Raw genomic sequence first — 19,523 nt, 5'->3', positions numbered from 1 at the left:
TTGGCTGCCACCAAAAGCTCCCACACCCGAAGGCTCCCGAAGACCAGTGGGAAGGAGGGGCGGGGATAACAGCCCTTTCTCGCCAGATAATTCGTAGCAGTATCTGCTCTTCAAACTTTTCTCGCTTGGCTAATAGTTGTAGAGCATGTCAATCATCTCCACCTCCCGCCCCCTCACCTCTGGAAAGTTCAGGGAAAAACAGCTCCAACAACTTATATCCAGAAGCGGTGATAAAAGCAGCTTTCTGATTGGCCAGAGGCTGGCTTGGACCATCTCGGGAGGAACGCGTACCCTCCTCCCCTTCTGGAAGTGGGTTCGCCCACGGAGGGGGCCAGTTGGGAGCGCGGGAGACTGGAGCGGCGCCTGCGCAGTGGACAAGGTGCAGTTGCCCAAGCGGAACTTTGAACCCGCTCTGTTGGGCCGAGGTTCTTGTCGCCCCCTCAAGTCCCAGATTCCGGGGAGCGCGACCGTAAGCTGCATCAAGAAATCTAGTCCTTGGCTCGCATCTCACAGGGAAATCTGATTTTTAAAGCCCGAGAATGTCATGCTTTAAAATGTAAAATAGGAAAGTGTTGACAGTGATGTCTGTGGACAAAGGGAGCACAAGTGAGTTTAATGTGGGGGAGCAGCGGGACTCAGACACTTGAAGCCCTACTTTCCTGAGTCCAGCCCCTCTTGTAAAATGGAGAATATATCACATACCACACATCATCGAATGAGAAAGCCAGCCCCAGGACACTCCCCACCCCACAGGGAGGCTCTGAGGATGTCTGTTGACTTTCTGGGGGAGGCTCCTCTTGCTGAAAGAGGAACCTCAGACTGAAATCACTGCCGCCGCCGTCTTCCTGACCTGGTGACCATCGTGGCACATCGCCTCACCCCTGAGCCTGTTTCCTCGTTAAAAATGGGCTAGTGGAACCCACCTCCTGGGGTTGTCCTGACGCTCAAAAGAAGGTCTGTAAGTGCCTGGAACATAGTAGGGGCTCAACAGTGAGGAATGGATGAATGAGAAGAGATTCATCTGGACAAATTTCATTGATCATCACTGCCGTATGCCAGGTGCATGCACCCCTGTTCTGCCTCTGCTGGGCCCCCCTGGGATGGCTGGTGCTGAGCAGGAAGATGCCCTCAGTGAAGGTGCCTGCCCCCCGGGGGCTTATCATCACAGGCCTTTCAGTTACCTGGAACTTGCCTCACCTGCTCAGTGTCTCCCTGTGGCTACCAGCCTTGTGCTGGGCCATGAACACACATACACTCCACACATTTCTGTGGATGCTTCAGCCTTGAATTGGGAGTGAAACAGTGCAAGCTGCCTGGAAGTTTCTTTCTTTGGGACTCATTCCTGGCATTGTGGTTAAGATGTGTCTCCTGCCTTCCCCTCACCTTTGTCTTCTTTGGAAACATCGTGCAAGTCTGTCTCAGACACCCCAGGCCTCGGTGAGTCAGAAAGCCTCTGCCTGGTCTTTCTGCCCCCGCCCCGCTTCCAGGCTGCCCTGCTAATCCCTCAGAGGCCCTCTTGAGTAAGTCACTCTCTTGAGGCAGCTCCATGGAGCTGAGATACTGAAACACATTTGGGGGAGATACATCTGGGAGCCTCAGTTTCCCCATCTGTGAGGGGCAGGGGGGACTAACAGCCCCTCCCTCATAGGGCTGTCTTCCTCTGCCCACATTTGCGGAGTCCACCTCTGCAGAGGCCACATCCCTTTCCTTGGTGCTGCTGTGTGTGGTTTCCGTCAGCGCCATTGTAAGAGCATTTTGGGGTGGTGTTTTGTGGGTTTTTGTTTTTTTTTTGTCTTTGGTTTTTTTTGTTTTTGTTTTTGTTTTTATGGCCGCACCCGCAGCATATGGAAGTGCCCAGGCTAGGGGTAGCATTGGAGCTGCAGCTGCCAGCCTATGCCACAGCCACAGCAACGCAGGATCCACGCTGCATCTGCGACCTACACCACAGCTCAGGGCAATGCCGGATCCTTAACACACTGAGCAAGGCCAGGGATCAAGCCTGCGTCCTCATGGATGCTAGTCGGGTTCGTTATGGCTGAGCCACTGACGATGGGAGCTCCCTGTAAGAGCATTCTGGATCTCCCCAGAGAGATGGTGAATTCTGTACCCCTCACTCCACTACCCTGCTATACAGTCTTGACGTCAAAATGACAGCCGCATGACTGTCACTGAGTTTTGGGTGATCAGAGAGTTTGGGAGCCCTGAAGGCCCTGGTGAAATTCTAGTCTAACCCTTCCCTGAGTGGCTCTAACAGAGCTGGTGTTTGCTAAACCCATACTGAATGCTGGCCTCATTCTAAGTGCTTGAAAGGAGTCATTAATTTAATATTCATGTTCCTATCTGATATTCATAATAAGCCCTGTGAAGCCTGTATCCGCCCTGTTTGATAAACGGGGAGACTGAGGCTCCGGTGAGGTGAAATCCAATCCTCAAGGTTATAAGACTAGAGAAGGGCAGAGCTGGGGATGAAGCACAGACTATTAAGCCTCTGGCCCCTACAGGGACCTCTCCTGCCTCTAATCCTCTGACACTTCCTTGAATCCTAGAGAGTAAATATTTATTGAGTTCCTTGCAGCAATAGCTCCTGCTAATTGGGCATCAGCTATGCCAGGCATGTGCTGAACACATCACATCCTCTTTCTTGAAGGATTCAGCAACTCTGGGAAGTGGAAACTCTCTTTCCTTCAATTTCCCTGGGAAGGACGCTCAGACCTGCACAGAGCCTGAGCTCATGCAACAAGCCAGCTAGAATCAGAGCCAGCCTCCGGTCTCCTGCGCTTGGGACCGATGCATTTTTTTTTTCCATTGCCTGGTGCAGTCTTTCTGTTTTCATTAATAAGCTTTTCCTTGAGGATCTCCCCTAGGCCAGGCCCTGGGCTGGTTGCTGGGGCCGTGAAGTGAAGGTGCCAGAGAGCCAGGTAGCTCTGGCAGATGGTGGCCCTGTGGGAATACCAGCCCAGTGCTGCAGGACCCTGTGTTTTCTAGAGGATTCAGGAATCTGTATTTTTTTTTTTTTTTGGTCTTTCTTTCTTTCTTTCTTTCTTTCTTTCTTTCTTTCTTTCTTTCTTTCTTTCTTTCTTTCTTTCCTTCTTTCTTTCTTTCTTTTCTTTCTTTCTTTTTCTTTCTTTCCTTCTCTCTCTCTCTTTCTTTCTTTCTTTCCTTTTTAGGGCCATACCCACAGCTTGTGGAGGTTCCCAGGCTAGGGGTTGAATTGGAGCTAGAGCTGCCACCCTACACCACAGCCACAGTAACTCCAGATCTGAGCTGCATCTGTGACCTACACCACAGCCACAGCAACTCTGGATCCCCAACCCATTGAGCGAGGCCAGGGATCGAACCCACAACCTCATGGACCCTGGTGGGATTCTTTAGCCGCTGAGCCACAAAGGGAACTCCTTTCTTTCTTCCTCTTCCTTCCTTCCTTCCTTTCTTTTTTTTCAGGAACTGTTTGTGTGTGTGTGTGTGTGTGTGTGTGTGTGTGTGAATTCCCCTGACTCTCAACTTTTGGCAGTGACCTTAAATCTAAAACACTGCGGCTGCAGGAGAACTCCTCCATTGTTTGGCTGCCCATTTGTGACATTTAGTCAAGAAAGACAGAGTGTGTGAAAAAAAATCCCAGGGTAAGAGTAGAGACAGGACCCCAAGGAGCACCCCCAACCCCGGATAGGTGAAGGGGAGCTGGGAAGGACATTCTGGAAGGAGAGCCTTGACGAACGGGTAGGAGTTTATGACGTGGACACAGCAGAAAGGACTTCCTTGGCAGCGGGAACAGCATGTGCATAGGCATGGAGTTGCGGGAGCAAGTTGAACATTTGGAGGATAGCAGGTGACATTCTTTGCTGAGGTGAGAATGGGAGACTGGCAAGAGATAGGTCTGACCCAGGCCTTTGCTTGAAGCCAAATGTACAGCAGAATGGCAAAAGAAAGTGAGGCAAGGCCCCGTGTAGAACCTTCTTTGACGGGTTCATTCAACATATATTTTATTGAGTACTGCTTACTCAGCTCCATGGACAGAACCAAGCGTGGCTGTCCTCAGGGAGCATCCAGCCCCATGGGGAGGAGGTGACCAAGCAATGATTATCTGTGACTGCTTGTGGTCAGTGTTGCGTGGGAAAGGACTAGTGGATGTTAAGGAAAAACAAACAAAAAAACCAACTCTATCTTGTGGTTTCTGGACCAGCAGGATCAGCATCACACAGTGACTTGTTAGAAATGCACATTCCCAGGCCCCCTGCTCAACTGAACTCTGGGCGGGGGAAGGGGGGCAGGCTCACAATCTGTGTTTTTGAAAACCTTTCGGTGGTTCGGATGCACACTCGTGTTTGGGAGCCTTCGGTCATGTTGGGATCCACTTGTATCCACTTTCTTGGGTTGCTTGACTGTGTTTGAAACTCCCTAAGACTCTTCCGGCCTCAGGGCCTTTGCACATGTTGTTCTCATCATGGCCACATGACTCTCTCCTGACCTTTAGCTCTTTGTTCAAATGTCACCTCCCTGGAAAGGTCCCTCCCAAACACCCAGTTTAAAGGATCGCCCTCAATCTGTCAGACTTGATCTCACTTTACTTTCTTCGTAGCACGCACCACTCCCTGGTATTATTTTCCATGTGTATTTGTTTATTTGTATAGTGGCTGTCTCCTTCCACTAGAAGATAAGCTTCATGAGAACAGGGACTCGGTCTCTTTTGTCGTCCCAGCCCCTGGGCTGGTCCCCAGCATGGCGAGATACTCAGGAAATATTTTGGAACGAACCAATGAACCTCATAGGGTTTACCCTTCTAGGCATGCATTCCTTCAAAAAGCACCAATTCTAGAGCATCAGTTCCTGTGCAGGTAATGGGCCTGTTGTTGGAAGGGGTGCCAAGGATGTGTGGATGGGGGCAGCCTGATGCCTGGGTCTGCCCCACCCCCTCCTCCCCCACATCACGCAGCCCGTTCCAGACCCATAGAACGCCAGACCCTCTAGAACCTCCAGACCTGTAGGCGCCATGGAGGAGGAGGGGTTAACAGCAGTGCTTCCCCAAGCCAAGGCCTGGGCTGTTTGGCCTGATGAGGAAGCAGGCAAGGGCTTTGGGCGAGAAGGAGGGGAGAGAGGCAGCTCCTGACAAGTTATTCCCAGAGAACGTTCAATCATCCTGGGGTTGAATGCTTCCAGAAGGCCCTGACAAGCAGCTTGCAGCTGAGCTGTGGCTTGGCTCAGTGCCAGGGATGACCGCACTATTCCATGCAGGGCACCCGGGACGATTGTGCCCACTGCAGGGCGCAAGTCCCTCCTCCATGGCTCTGGGGGGTTCTGCCCTATCTGGGCTGCTCCTCAGAGCTCCGTGCTGGCAGAGTGTGTTAGGATTGTTGGGTGCAAAACAATCCCTTTGGGTACAGAAGAGGCTTAGGGAGAAATTCGTGGAAAATAGCTTTCATACACTGAGGCAGATTTGCTCTAATGCGCCCCCGTCGGAGGGCAATGCAGAAGAGAGGGCTAGTAGTTGTTGGAATTTTCTGTATTTAGAGCAGGTTTTCCTTAGCCTGGCGCCATTGACATTTTGGATTGGCCAATTCTCGGTTGGGGGCGGGGGGCTGTCCTATGTGTGATAAGAGTTTGGCAGCCTCTTGGGCTTCGACCCACTAGGTGTCAGAATCGCCTCCCTCGTTGCGACAACCCACAATGCCTCCAGATCTTGCCAAATGTCCCCTGTGGCCCAAAATTATCCACGGATGATGATCATGGATGTATGAACTCAACGTGTAGGGAATGTTGATTTTGAAATTGAAATCTGCAAGGGATGGGACACAGACCTTCTGGGTTTGAGTCTTGCTTTGCGTCTTAAGCTGCGTTGCCTCATTCCTGCGCCTGTGAGTGCCACACGGCGAGTAAGGGGTCTAGATCGGCACCTGACCAAACACCAGCTCTTATCAACAGCTATGGGGACGCTGATGAGTCCCTCTGGGGCGATCTGTAATGCAGCGGTGGCGTCCGTTTTACAGTATCCTATAAGGCACTGCGTCGTAGCTGCCTTCTGGTACACCGCCTTCTCACGGCAGTGACCTTTGCTGTTCCATTTTCTACCATTCACGTGGGCCGGGTTGTTTATGCCTCCGCCGCCGATGCAGTGCTTGGCTGTGGCCATCTCCATAAAGGGCAGAGGAAATGTGACTGACTCACCTTCTGTGCGCCTGGAATGCAAAGTGGAGCCCTGAGCCGTGGCCTTGGAAGTGCAAGGAGAATGCACTACCGAGATTCTGTCAGCAGGGGGCAGCAGCAGCCGGGACAATGCCTGCGGCTACGGGGTTGTGGGGTGGGGGGGGGGAAAAGCCAAGGGCTGCCTGGCTTGTTTTGATTTACTTCGTTAGTGCAAATATTTAAAGTTCAGCAAATCACCCCTCCAGAGCTACTTTAACAACCCATGGTAGCTTCTTGTGGGAGCCAAGAATCGCTTTTCTAAAACATTCTCAATTTAGCATGTCTGTCCATTTCTGAATGCCTCAGTCTAAACCTAGGCTGAATTAGGCTAGGGGCAAAATTAAGCCATTTCCTGTTGCTTTTCCTCTCTGCTCACTGCACTGCATCCTTCCCCTTGTCTGAGTGACACAACGCCTCTCCCAGAAAGCACCCCAAGCAGCTGTACCTCACCTTTGAGCCCCATCTTACCTCGTTCCCCATCCCCCCCATAGAAGCTCAGCAGTCCAGGGTCTCAGTCTCTCATACTTTCCCTGAACCAGCTCTTGACCCGAGCCACTGTATTCTTCTACTCACCTGGGTCACCTTTAAAATTTAAAAATTTCGAACCGACTTCAGGCCACTTAATATGGCTGGACCTGGAATAACAACTCCTCCCCTCCCCGCTCTCAGAGCGTCCCTGGGAGGCTCAAAATTGACACCACCTGTTGCCGCAGACAAGCTTCACAAACTGTAAAGTGCTGGGCAAAGTCAAGGACTGTCACTCTGACCGTGATCGGCTCCCTGCCAAGGTAGGTTCCTGGGTGGTTGGTCTCCTGCTTCAAGGATTCTTGGGGCATGTTGTCAGCATCTGAATGTGGCATCTGTGTGTCGGCATCTGGCAGCCTTCGAATAGGCTGGAAATACCCGACAGCCGTCCAGAATGCAGAGTCGAGGGGCCTTTTCCAGATGGAACCACCGGGATAAACACGGGCTGGCACACGAGCTGTCCTGTGTGTGTGTGTGGGCGGGGGGGACTCCAGGCCCACCTGCTGAGCCTCTGGTGGCCGGAAACTGGCATGATTGCCTTGAGCCACAGATGTCCCTCTGGAATTAGACGAGGAGGCTGGCGGGACATGAGCCTCTCGACTTATCCCCCACTGGGGTGGTGTGCCTAATGGTGCCAGAGGGACGGGGGACAGTCAGCAGATCTGGATTCAGAGTGATCTAAACGTGAAATGGCTCTGGGTCCCCTCTCAGTGAGACGACCCCCAGTTTCCCCCACCGAGAGTTCTAACATCGTCCCACTTCCTGGGAAGGATTTTGAAGATCTTCCGAGGAAAGAATAAAATGGTTTGGAACCTGTGGAGTGAAAAGTAGGTACTAAGTCGTGAGACATCGTCCCGCCAAGGGCCAGCCCTTCACCTCTCTGATAGCTCCACGCTGTTCTCTCCCAATGCAGCGGTCAGCGCATCTGCCTTCCAGAGGAGAAAACAGAGGCTGCGTTAAATGATGGAAAAGATGTGCCTGGAGTTCCCATCGTGGCTCAGTGGTAACGAACCTGACTAGTATCCATGAGATGCGGGTTCAATCCCTGGCCTCACTCAGTGGGTTAAGGATCCAGCATTGCCATGAGCTGTGATGTAGTTCACAGATGTGGCTCAGATCCCATGTGGCTGTGGCTGTGGCTGTGGTGTAGGCCAGCAGCTGCACCTCCAATTCGACTCCTAGCCTGGGAACCTCCATATGTTGCAGGTGCAGCCCTAAAAAGAACCCCCCCCAAATGTGCCTGACCCCATGCAGCTAGTGAGAAGGGAGAGTAGGACTAGAGTTCATATCTTCTCACTCCAAATCCAGTTCCGTGGCTGCCTGGCTGGCGGGCCTCGGGAGAGCTCAGGAACTTGGCCAAGCCTCTGTTTCATCATCTGGAAAATGGGACCACTGACCTCCCTGAGAGAGCTGTGTGCATGAAATGGGATAATGCATGTAAACACTTGATGCAGCCTCAGAGTAAACACTCAACAAATACTGGTGGTTCTTACTATTCCAGTTCACCTTGTTACTAGTGAATGAATGAGTGAGCGAATAACTCGTTTAAGTTAATATAACTTCTGCCCTCTACCTCTGCCAGGGCCTAGGAAGCTTTCCTTGCAAGAAAGCCAAGAAAATGAAGCCTGTTTCCTTTAGATGGAAATAAAGGCCCATCGAAGCCGTGTATGGTGACAAAAGAACTGGCCCTCACTTCCCCTGTGTCGTGTTCACATTCTTGAAGGATCGTTCCCAAAGCAGAGAAAGGGCTGCCGCCCCCCACCCCCACCCCCCTCGCAGACCATCCGCGACAATCTCTCTGGCGGTGCTGACAAGGTGGCATTTTTGTGATGATTATGCAAGAAACCTTCCAATAACTGACCCTCGGCTCCAGCAGAAAGCTTTGAATTTTGCAAAACTGCTGGGGCATAGCAATTTCTCATCTGGCGCTGGCTCTCCCAGCAAGTTTCACAGCCATCCCAGAATCGTCTCTGAAGCATTCAACCGAACTGATTGCCCTCAGCTCATTTCTTGAGAGTTAACAGATGTGAGCACTAGAGGAGAGGGTGACAAGTGGCCTGGGACCTGCAGAAGCTGGGGTGGGCGGGGGGGGCATGGGTAGCTTCTTGCTGGAGCACATCCAGGTCGGCACTGCGGGCTCCGTGGCGAATATAGAAAATGCTAGAACATTCAGGGCCTCCACAATCAGAGCGGCTTCCATGCTGCTCGCTCGGAGGTTGCTTCCCTGATGCGTCCTGCTCTTTGTGTTTTAATTAGTGTCCCTAAAGATGGGAGGCACATGGGCACTGCCATGCGTGTAACCCCACAGGGCAGGAGGAGCGTGGTGGGTCTGAGCTTGGGCTCTGGGGTCAGATAAACCAGGGATGGGCTGACTCCAAGACCACTTTGGTTTGGGGTTCACCCAGAAGTGGACCCTGACCTAGGACTTGAGCACAGTGTTTTACGGTGACCCCATCCCCGGAAGTCCCACACGGGGGTGGGGATGTGAGACTGGGAGGGGAGAGGAGCCCGGAAGGGACAGCCCCAAGCCACCTGTGGCCGTGGGCGGCTCAGCCCTTCTGAAGACTGTGCAGACTTTCACTGAGGAAGCGGGTGAATTCTCATCCGCCCCCTCTGCCATCTGGTACTTGGCCCAGGGCTGCGCAGCTGTGACCCTCCGCACAGCCGCCTCGCCCTGTGCGGGGCTGGACGTCCACAGCCAGGAAAAAAAAAAAAAACCCGATGACCAGCGAGCATGTCTTGGGTCTTTGAGGGGGCACTGCTGGAACTGCTGGGACCTGCCCCCCCCCACTGCCGCACCATCATTTAATCTGTTTCTGCCTCAGTCTCCCGATCTGTTAAAAAGGGATAACAGTACCCATCACTGGGGCTTGACATAAGCACTAGGGGAAAGGAGAGGCTAAGCCGGCGGCAGAAGACGTGCTTAGCGGTGCTGCCATTATTATACTTTGCCACCTGTGTTTCTGGAAGGCCCTTCTTTATCTTAACCAACGAACTCCTATTTATCCTTCCGACGCCCAGCTTAGATGTCGCATCTTCTACGACACCTACTTTCTGTATATATTCGTGTCCTATGGCCACCGTAACCAATGATCACAAACTTGGTGACTTCAAATGACAGCGATTTACTCTCTCCGGAGGCCACAGGTCTGACCTCAGGGTGTCAGGAGGGCTGTGGTCCCTCTGAAGACTAGGGGAAAGTCCTTCCCTGCCTTTTGCAGCATCTGGTGGCCACTGGCGTCCTTGGCTGCGTCACTCCACCCTCTTCCTCCATCTTCACATCAGCCTCTTTCTGTGTCTCTTCCCCTTTTCTGTCTCTTACCATAACAGGTGTCATTGGATTCAGGACCCCCCCACTAATCCAGGGTGAGCGCACCTCGAGGTCCTTAACTTAATTACACCTACAAGGTTACATTCAGAGCTTCCGAGTGGACCTTCAACCTAGACCTTCTTGAATGATGACTCTGCATTATTCAGATTGTGCTTGTGGCATGAACTAACCAGAGCGACTTAAGCAAACCGGGGTTCACTTTCCTCCTGTCACAAGTGCTCTCAAGGTTGGCAGCTCCCAGGCTGGTACGATGGTTTCAAGGAGCCAGCAGGGACCAGCCTCCTCCTCACTGTCTGATGGGACCGTCCCCGGCTGTGTCTTTAGTCCCTAAGGTGGTAAGAAGGCAGCCCCACCTTCGGACACCAAGTCTGCCTCCTAGACAGGGTAAAGGAGGACGGCAAAGGCCAGCAGACACAGGGGATCCGCTTCTCCAGAGGCTTCGGGGCCAGCCCCAGCTGGGGCTCTGTGTTTACATCTCATGGCCCCAAACTGCGTCCCCAGGTCAGGTGGGTATTTTTCCCAGGGTATGTTGTTGCCCTGCCCCCAAATAGATTGTGATAGAAAGAGGTGAAAATTTGTGATAAGTAGACGATTATAATGATGAGTAGGCAAATTATAATACAGTATAGTATAATATAATATAATACCCAGAAGCAATGAAAATTCACATCACAGCTCTTTCCCCGTGTTGTCATAGAATATCCACAATATCTAGTTTAGAGGACACACCATAGTATATTCACTGATGCCCCATAACGTTTTCCAGACTCAACTCTCCTGGGGATCAGCAGCCTCCTTTCTGGACATCGAAGCCTGGCCCCGAGGGAGAGAGGGACCAGGTGAGCCCCGTGGTGGGGGTGGGCAGCAGGAGCAGCAGGGGTCAGCGCCAGGGCCAGGAGGTGGTGGGCACACCAGAGGGACAGCAGAAACCCGCAGCAGGGACGTTCAAGGAACCTGGCGACGTGAGCGCGTCAGAGCCTTCCCGAGGTGGCGCTCTCAACACTGGGTCGGTCAGGAGGGAGAAAATAAAAAGAACCACCTGGAAAGCTCTCGGCCTCTAGGACAGGGTACCCTCCTTAGATCCATCCGCGCGGCATCTGTGCTCAGTCAATAGCTGGTGATCGATTGCTTCAACAAGGGAGCAAGCAGCCTGCAGGGGGTGACGCGGGGGACTGATGGCCTGTAAGTCGGCTCGGATCACAACATCACAGCTGGAAGGAGCTCGCTGTCTAGGGGACCCTCGTACTGATGCGCGAGCTCTTTCCAAAGGTCCCTTGGTCTTCGCTTGCTTGCCTCTCTTGACAGGACGCTCACTGCTTCACAGGGCAGCCTGCTTTACTGCCCACCAGCTCAAAGTGTAGACAGAGCTTCCAGAGGTTCAGCCAGAAGCTGTTGCTTTGTAAATCACCTTGGCTGGTCCCGATTTTGTGCCTGTGGAATCGCGCAAAATAAACCCACGTCCTCTTCCCTCCACTCCCTGCCTTTAATTATGCAAAGGCTTAACAGCCTCCGTGTGTTGTGGCTTTGCTTCCTTTTTCCCTTGTGACTGTCTTGTGTGTGTACCCCACAAAGGTGTAATAAGTACCTCCTTTGTGCCAGGGACCGTGTCCCGTGCTGGGGTTCCAAGGGCGAGAGAATCGTGATCCCAGTTGTCCGGAAACCTAAAAAAACCCAATGGAGAAGATTGGTGGTGGTGGTGGTGGTGGTGGAGGCTGAATCCACATAACATGCGATTATCCATTTTAGAGTGTACAGTCCAGTGGCATCTCCGCAGTCACAACCTCATGCAGTCACCACCTCTCTAGTTTCAAAGCGTTGTCATCGCTCCAAAAGAACGAATCACTCCCCATTTCCCTTTTCCAGGCGTCTCCAGTGGATGGCAACCTCCAGTCTGCCTTCTGTGTCTGTGGATTTACCTATTCTGGATATTTCACATAAAAGGACATTTGGGAGTTCCCGTTGTGGCTCAGTGGGGTTAAGAACCCAATATAGCATCCATAAGGATGCAGGTTCAACCCCCGCCTTGCTCAGTGGGTTAAGAGTCCGGTGTTGCCACAAGCTGCGGTGTAAGTCACAGATGAGGCTCGGATCCTGCGTTGCTGTGGCCGTGGTGTGGGCTGGCAGCTGCAGCTCCAATTCGACCCCCTAGCCTGGGAACTTCCATATGCCCAGGGTGTGGCCGTGAAAAGGAAAAAATAAAAAAAATCAAAGGACATTTGGTATCTGGATTCTTTCACTTAGCATAATGTTTTCAAGGTTCGTCCAAGTTGTAGCATGCAAATATCTGCCTCTTTTTTTTTTTTTTTTTTAATGGCGAAATAGTATTCTCTATCATATTTTGGTTATCCATTCATCCACTGATGGACATTTGGGTTGTTTTCACCTTTTGGCTGTTATGAGTGATACTGTTAGAACATTTGTTTACAGGTTTCTGTGTAGGCACGTTTTCCGTTCTCTTCAACACATATCTAGGTTGAATTTCTGGGGCATGTAGCAAGTCTATGTTTAACTTTCTGAAGAACTGCCAAACTGTTTTCCACAGTGACTGAACCATTTTATGTTCTCACCAGCAACCCATGAGGGTACCAGTGTCCCCACATCTCTGAAGATAATTCTTATTTTCATTTTTTAAGATTGTAGCCATCCTACTGTGTGTGAAGTGGGATTTCATGGTGATTTTGACTTTCCTTAATGGTCGGTGATGTTGAGCATCTTTTCCTGTGTTTGTCAGTTATTTGTATATATTATTTCTAGAAAATCCGTTCAAGTCATTTGTTTATTTTTAAATTGGGTTTTGTGATGGTTAACTTTATTTTATTTTTTCAATGATTTTTATTTTCCCATTATAGTTGGTTTACAGTGTTCTGTCAATTTCTACTGTACAGAAGTGACCTAGTCACACACTCATATATATACACACACACGTATATACACATATATTCTTTTTCTCACACTATCCTCCATCATGTTCCATCATAAGCGACTAGATATAGTTCCTAGTGCTACACACAGCAGGATCTCATTGCTAATCCATACCAAAGGCAATAATAGTTTGCATCTTTTAACCCCAAGCTCCCAATCCCTCCCACTCCCTCCCCCTCCCCTTTGGCAACCACAAGTCTGTTCTCCAAGCCCATGAGTTTCTTTTCTGTGGAAAGGTTCATTTGTGCCATATATTAGATTCCAGATATAAGTGACATCATATGGTATTTGTCTTTCTCCTTCTGACTTACTTCACTTAGTATGAGAGTCTCTAGTTCCATCCATGTTGCTGCAAATGGCATTATTTTGTTCTTTTTTATGGCTAAGTAGTATTCCATTGTGTGTGTGTACCACATCTTCTTAATACATTCATCTGTGAGTGGACATTTAGGTTGTTTCCATGTCTTGGCTATTGTGAATAGTGCTGCAGTGAATATATGGGTGCATGTGTCTTTTTCAAGGAAAGTTTTGTCTGGGTATATGCCCAAGAGTGGGATTGCTGGGTCATATGGTAGTTCTAGATTTAGTTTTCTGAGGTACCTCCACACCGTTTTCCATAGTGGTTGTACCAATTTACATTCCTGCCAACAGGGTAGGAGGGTACCCTTTTCTCCATACCCGGGCCAGCCTTTGTTATTTGTTGACTTGTTAATGATGGCCATTCTGACAGGTATGAGGTGGTACTTCATGGCAGTTTTGATTTGTATTTCTCTAATAATTAGTGATTTTGAGCATTTTTTCATGTGCCTATTGGCCTTATGATAGTTAATTTTCTATGTCAACTTGACTGGGTAATGTGATACCCATATATTTGATTAAACACTATTCTGGGTGTTTCTCTGGGGGTGTTTTGGGATCAGAGTCATATTTAAATTGGCAGACTGAGTGAAGCAGATTGTCCTTGCTAATGTGGGTGGGTCTAGCCCAATCAGTTGAAGGCCTAAAGAGACCAAGCAGGCTGGCCGTCTTAGGTAAGAGAGGATTCTTCAGCCTGATTACCTCTGAACTGTGACACTGGCTTTTTTCTTGCCTTCCTATTCACTTGGAACCACAATATTGGCTCTCCCGGGCATCCACCCTGCTGATCCACCCCACAGATCTCAGCACTTGTCAGCTGCCGTAATTGCATGAGCTGATTCCTTCTAATAAATCATATATGAACATATGTATATGTGTGTGTGTGTGTATATATATATATGTATGTATATATACACTTAAAGAGATATATGTTTCTCTGGAGAACCCTGACTAAATCAGATTGTCTTTTTTGTTGTTGATTTGTAAGCGTTCTTTACATATTAATGATACCAAATCTTTACCAGATAGATACCTTCTGATATTTGCTGATATCTTCTTCTCTTCAGGAAGACAGATTATTAAAGAAGCAATAAACAGGAAATGAAGTGGGAGCAGAGGGAAGCACAAAGCTGGAGTCCCTCTGAACGGATGTTCCATGAGCACAGGCCTCATCTGGTTTATTTATTATAAGACCCCCCTCTCCCGCTGCACTGTGCCTGACACATAGTAGATGCTCAATAAAGGGTAGTGAGTGAAAATGAGCAGCTAAACTTAAGAGTTCAGCAGGAGCAGAGAAGGATCCCTAGAGGCAGCCTTATTAGGCTGAGGACTGAGTCTTGCATGGAAACTCGCCAGGTAAGGCTGAAACAGTGGTCCAGGGCGAAGGAACGGCCTGTGTGAAGGCCCAGAAGAGAGAGAGGACGTGGCGGTGTTGAGGAATGGAGCCGTCTATCTAGCTGGAGCAGAGAATGCAGGGAATAAATGGTGGGTTGAGCGACTGAGTAGGGGTGGGGGGATAGGAGAGGGCAGGCAGAAGGCAGTGAGGGGGGAGAAGATTGAGGCTGGAAGGGGTCAGACCCAAAGGGCTTTGTAGGCTGTGAAGGAGTTTGAGGGCCTCTGAGAAGGGGAGAGGAAGCGCAAAGCAGTGAAAGGTTGATGAATGAGTGCAAGATGCAGGAAGACCCAGGGAGGCTTTCAGCAGCCTGCAGAGGATGTAGGGGAGGCAGGAGAAGAATGTGGGCTCTGGCTCTGGATCGAGGCTCCTCGTGGTTGGAATCTTGGTTCTGTCCCCCATCAGGTGAAAAGTGGGGGTCATGCAAATGGGCCCTGGAGTCTCAGCCAAAATACTCACGTTCCACTTCCTCATCTCCATTTTCCCATTTCTCATAATGAGGGCAGCCTGGCTTGAGTGCCACCATGCCTGGGGCAGCCTGCCCTTGGCCTTGGGGAGCCCCCAGATCTGATCCCCCTAAAGCCCCAAAGGCAGACACATCTTCTACCACTTCCCTGAGAAGGCTCGAGAAGAGTGGAAACAGGAAATTCAGGTGAGGGTTCGCGCTTTGGGCTCCAGGCTGGCTGCTCAGGCCCTTCTCTGGCTGGACAGGTGGAGAAGGAGGCGAAGGGGGTGGAGAGCATCCCTCTCTGAGCCGCTCCTCCCAAACGGCCTCCTGGTTCCTATATAAGCCCCAGTGGCAGATTCACCCGATTCAAATCTTCCTGGCTAATGTCCCTATAGAGTGGTGGCAGGGGGGCCCAGGGTAGGGGTGCATCTTTACTGTAAGAGGCTGAACGCTTTGGGAAGAATTCTTGCTGTGACTATGATGAGTCAACAAGGTAAGGCTTCTGAAGTGCTTAGCTGTGTAGGGCACAAGTAAACCTTCAAAACTCCTTTGTTGGGGTGTTTCCATTGTGGTGCTGCAGAAATGAACTTGACTAGGATCCATGAGGATGCAAGTTCGATCCCTGGCCCTGCTCACTGGGTTAAGGATCAGGTGTTGCCATGAACTGTGGTGTAGATCACAAACGCGGTTCGGTTCCCACGTTGCTGTGGCTGTGGTGCAGGCCGGCAGCTGTAGCTTTGATTCATCCCCTAGCTTGGGAACGTCCATATGCCGTGGGGGCAGCCTAAGAAAAAACAAACAAATAAACAAAAAAATCCTTTATTGAATGGATAAATAAATGTTTTCAATTTTCATTTTCTTTCTTTTTTTTTTTGTCCTTTTTGTCCTTTTTTAGGGCTGCACCCGCGGCATATAGAGGTTCCCAGGCTAGGGATCTAATTGGAGCTGTTGCCGCCGGCCTACACCACAGCCACAGCAATGCCAAATCTGAGCTGCGTCTGTGACCTACACCACAGCTCATGGCAACACCGGATCCTTAACCCACTGAGCGAGGCCAGGGATTGAACCCACAACCTCACAGTTCCTAGTCGGATTCGTTTCCACTGCGCCATGACGGGAACTCCTCAATTTTCATTTTCTGTTTTCATTTTTATGAGCTGTGTAATTTGGGCAAATTACCTAACCTCTCTGAACCTTAATGTTTTTCACCTGTCATCTTCCTTGGAGGGTCAGGGTGTGGATTAAGGGGTGGTCGATTATATCCAAAAGCCTCTGGCGCACAGGAAGTGCTCAAGGGGAAAGAGGCAGATGTGGACGGTGGCTTTGCCCGGCTCCAAGGCGGGAGCCCTGCATAGTCATTTTCTCCAAGCCCATGGCTGAAAGAGGAGAGACCCCAGCCCTGACTTTCCCCATCCAGCCTTCCCCACCTCTGCTCCTTCCTCCTCGCTCCCTCTCCTGCCCTCCCCCTTTGCCAGCATCTTTTCCCGGCTCTTGGACGGTCAATCCATCATTCAGCTCTCTGCCCCTGTGCAGACTGCTCCTGCTCTTATCAAAAGGCACCCAGGAACTGATTTGCTGGCTCTTCCTCCCAGCCCCCAGCTCCATCCTTTCCTGCTCCCAGCCTCTCCCAGACAGAAGGGAGACAGAGATAATGAGGGAGGCTCCTCCGAGCATAACAATGAATAAAAGCAGTCGTGTTCACCTGATGCGCAATCCGAGAGGGTGCACAGTGGGTGGGGACGAGGCCTTGGAGGATGGTTGATGGATATTCAGAGGCTGGTGACGCTCCATCTCCAGCAGGGCATGCTGGGCAGGGGGGCGCTCCCCTGTGCCCCTCTGTCCTTGCTGAGTTACAGGGGCTCTGTGGATGTGGCACTGTGGCAGGGTGGGAAAGCAGGAGACGAATTCAAGTGCCCATTCTGCTCCGCACATCTGTGTTGGCCTTGCATGAGTCGCTGGCCACGTTGGGCCTCTGTGACCACATCTGTGTCACGCCACCTTTCTGTGTGCCAGGACCTGGGATCCAGCGGGGAACCCCGCAGATGTGTCAGCATCTTACAATCTTTGGGATACACGGCTGGGAATTAGGTGGGCATACTTTCCTCCTTATTCCACCTGTGATGGGGGGGTTGAGGGGCTCTAATCCCAGCTGGGGTTGTCATCCGGGGTGCCCTTCCTGAGGATGAAGAGGACTGGGCCAGGGAAAGTGGGGTGAGGAGGGCAGGGAGGGCAGAACGACCCAGGCCGAGCAAACAGCATGGAGGGACTGAGAGGGGAGGAAAGATGGACCGGACGGTGAGTGGGAGGCAGGGGTGGGCGGGGAGAGGGGGTGGTCAGGCCATCCCAGGGGGCAGGGGAGGCTGATCTTGGAGTTTTCTTTTTAATTTTTAAAAATGATCATTGATTTACATTGTTCTGTCGATTTCTGCCGTACAGCAAAGTGATCCAGCCATACATATTACATACATTCTTTTTCTCATATTATCTCCTCTCATGTTCTGTCACAAACGCTTTTTTTTATAAAATGATTTATAGAATATTTTATGATAAATATAGTTTAAAATAGACTACAAAAGTATAAATAAAATAGATTAATTTTGTTCTACAGATGGGGCAGTCCCTGCACAATTTTAAGCAGAGAAATGTGACTCTGGGTGGAGAGGGACAGGGGAGGGTGAGAGGAGGCCAGGAGAGCGGGGAGGAGGCCACTGAGGTGGTGGCTCAGTGGCCAGGGCAGCTCCCCCTGGTGTCTCGCAGAGCCTGGTTGAAGCCAGCACTTACAGGAAAGGTGCCTGTATATAAAAATGCCAAAGCTGGGAGTTCTCGTTGTGGCTCAGTGGGTTATGAACCCGCCTGGCACCCACGAGGACGCAGGTTCAATCCCTGGCCCCGCTCAGTGGGTTAAGGATTTGGTGTAGCCATGAGCTGTGGTGTAGGTCACAGACGCAGCTCAGATCTAGCATTGCTGTGACTGTGGCGTAGGCCAGCAGCTGAAGCTCTGACTCAACCCTAGCCTGGGAACTTCCATATGCTGCAGGAATGGCCCTAAAAAGGAAAGAAAAAGAAAGCCAAACCTGAGTTACCAACAGTGAGTGGCAGAATCGCCATGGGAAGAGACGCCCAATATCCTAATTGGAGACTCTTCATGAATGTGGGACCCAGGCCACACAGCTCCATGAAGCTGGGCCCCTACTGTGCCCACGGTCAGGCCTGAACTCAGGCAGTGGCCTAGAGGATGAGGGAAATGGGCTGAATCCAGACCTATGTGGGAGGTGGCATCAGTGTCACTTGTCACTACGCCTCCTCTGACTACACCACTGCTTGCCCACAAGGTACCCCCACGGTGTCCTGACCTTGTGCTGCCCAGGCTCCAGGCCAGTCCTTTCCAAAGTAGGGCCCCAGAGCCAATGTCGTATGTCCCCGTGATCTGTGGGCTGTCGTTTGGGTGCGGGGCGAGAGGCACTGAGGGCCACCCCAGGCCAGCAGGCCACAGCAGCTGTCACTGTTCTTCTCGCTGGGTCCTGTACTAGGTTCTGGGGGAGACGCTCGGGCTCCCCCACCACCCCGCACTCCACACGGGCCACGCAGGAGGCAGCCCGCTCCAGCTGCCTGTTCTAGACTTCCCATGGAAACCTGGGTCTGTCCTGCTGTCACGAGCCTGTGCGCCCACGCGTGCCCCCACGCCCGCCCACTCATACACGCCGTCTCTTACACACATCACACACTCTCACTCGCCCAGGCCCAGTTCCACCCACTTGAGCGCAGACTGCCCCGCAGCGCCCGTGGCCTGGCACCAGGCTGAGCAGCCCCCACCCCCACCCCCCACCGCCCAGGGTGGCCCTTCAAGGCTTGCCACTATTTTGGCTCCATTCCCATTCTGATTCCAAGTCCCCTCCCAGGTCCGGGCCTGCTGGCACTGTCCAGCTGCTACCATGGGAAGTGGCTTATCCATCCCTGCCTTGCAGCCTGGATCCCAGTGGGGTCGCCTGCTCAGGCCTGGTCCTCGGTGAGCCTTGGGGAGGGGGAGGGGGAAGGTCAGGAGGCACCAGTTGGGTACAGGGCCTGGAACCCTGATCCAGGAAGGGGAGAACGCTGCTCCAGTGCCCACCCCCAGGCTGTCGTGGGAAAGAGCAGATGCCAACCTGCAGGGCCGCTACCGTGTTCGCCCACTCAGCTCCCTTCCCGTCTTCTGATGTCCGCTGGGACATCTCTCCCTACCCTTCTCCAGCCTTGAGCTTTCTGTGTCCCTGGCCCTCATCCTTCGGGTCACAGTGACTGGCTCAGGCGGGGAGGCAGGCTCTGGAAGTGGCTGCTGGGGCTGGGGTCCTGGCCCCACCACTTACTCGCACCGTGGTCTTGGGTGAACATGT

General features: G+C 51.6%; 1 long non-coding RNA gene across 1 annotated transcript in view; it reads left to right on the top strand.

The window, feature by feature from the left end:
- Positions 1-177: 177 nt before the first annotated feature.
- The window catches only part of LOC125130709 (uncharacterized), a 51,430-nt gene continuing 32,084 nt past the window's right edge, over positions 178-19,523 (top strand). Inside the window, exon 1 of the long non-coding RNA XR_007135770.1 lies at positions 178-1,437. This is a non-coding gene — a long non-coding RNA (uncharacterized LOC125130709). The remainder of the gene's footprint in view (positions 1,438-19,523) is intronic.

The sequence above is a fragment of the Phacochoerus africanus genome, chromosome 7 (assembly GCF_016906955.1).
Source record: "Phacochoerus africanus isolate WHEZ1 chromosome 7, ROS_Pafr_v1, whole genome shotgun sequence".
Classification (NCBI taxonomy): domain Eukaryota; kingdom Metazoa; phylum Chordata; class Mammalia; order Artiodactyla; family Suidae; genus Phacochoerus; species Phacochoerus africanus.
The sequence above is the reverse complement of the archived record's forward strand: the minus strand, read 5'-3'. Positions and strand labels throughout refer to the sequence as shown.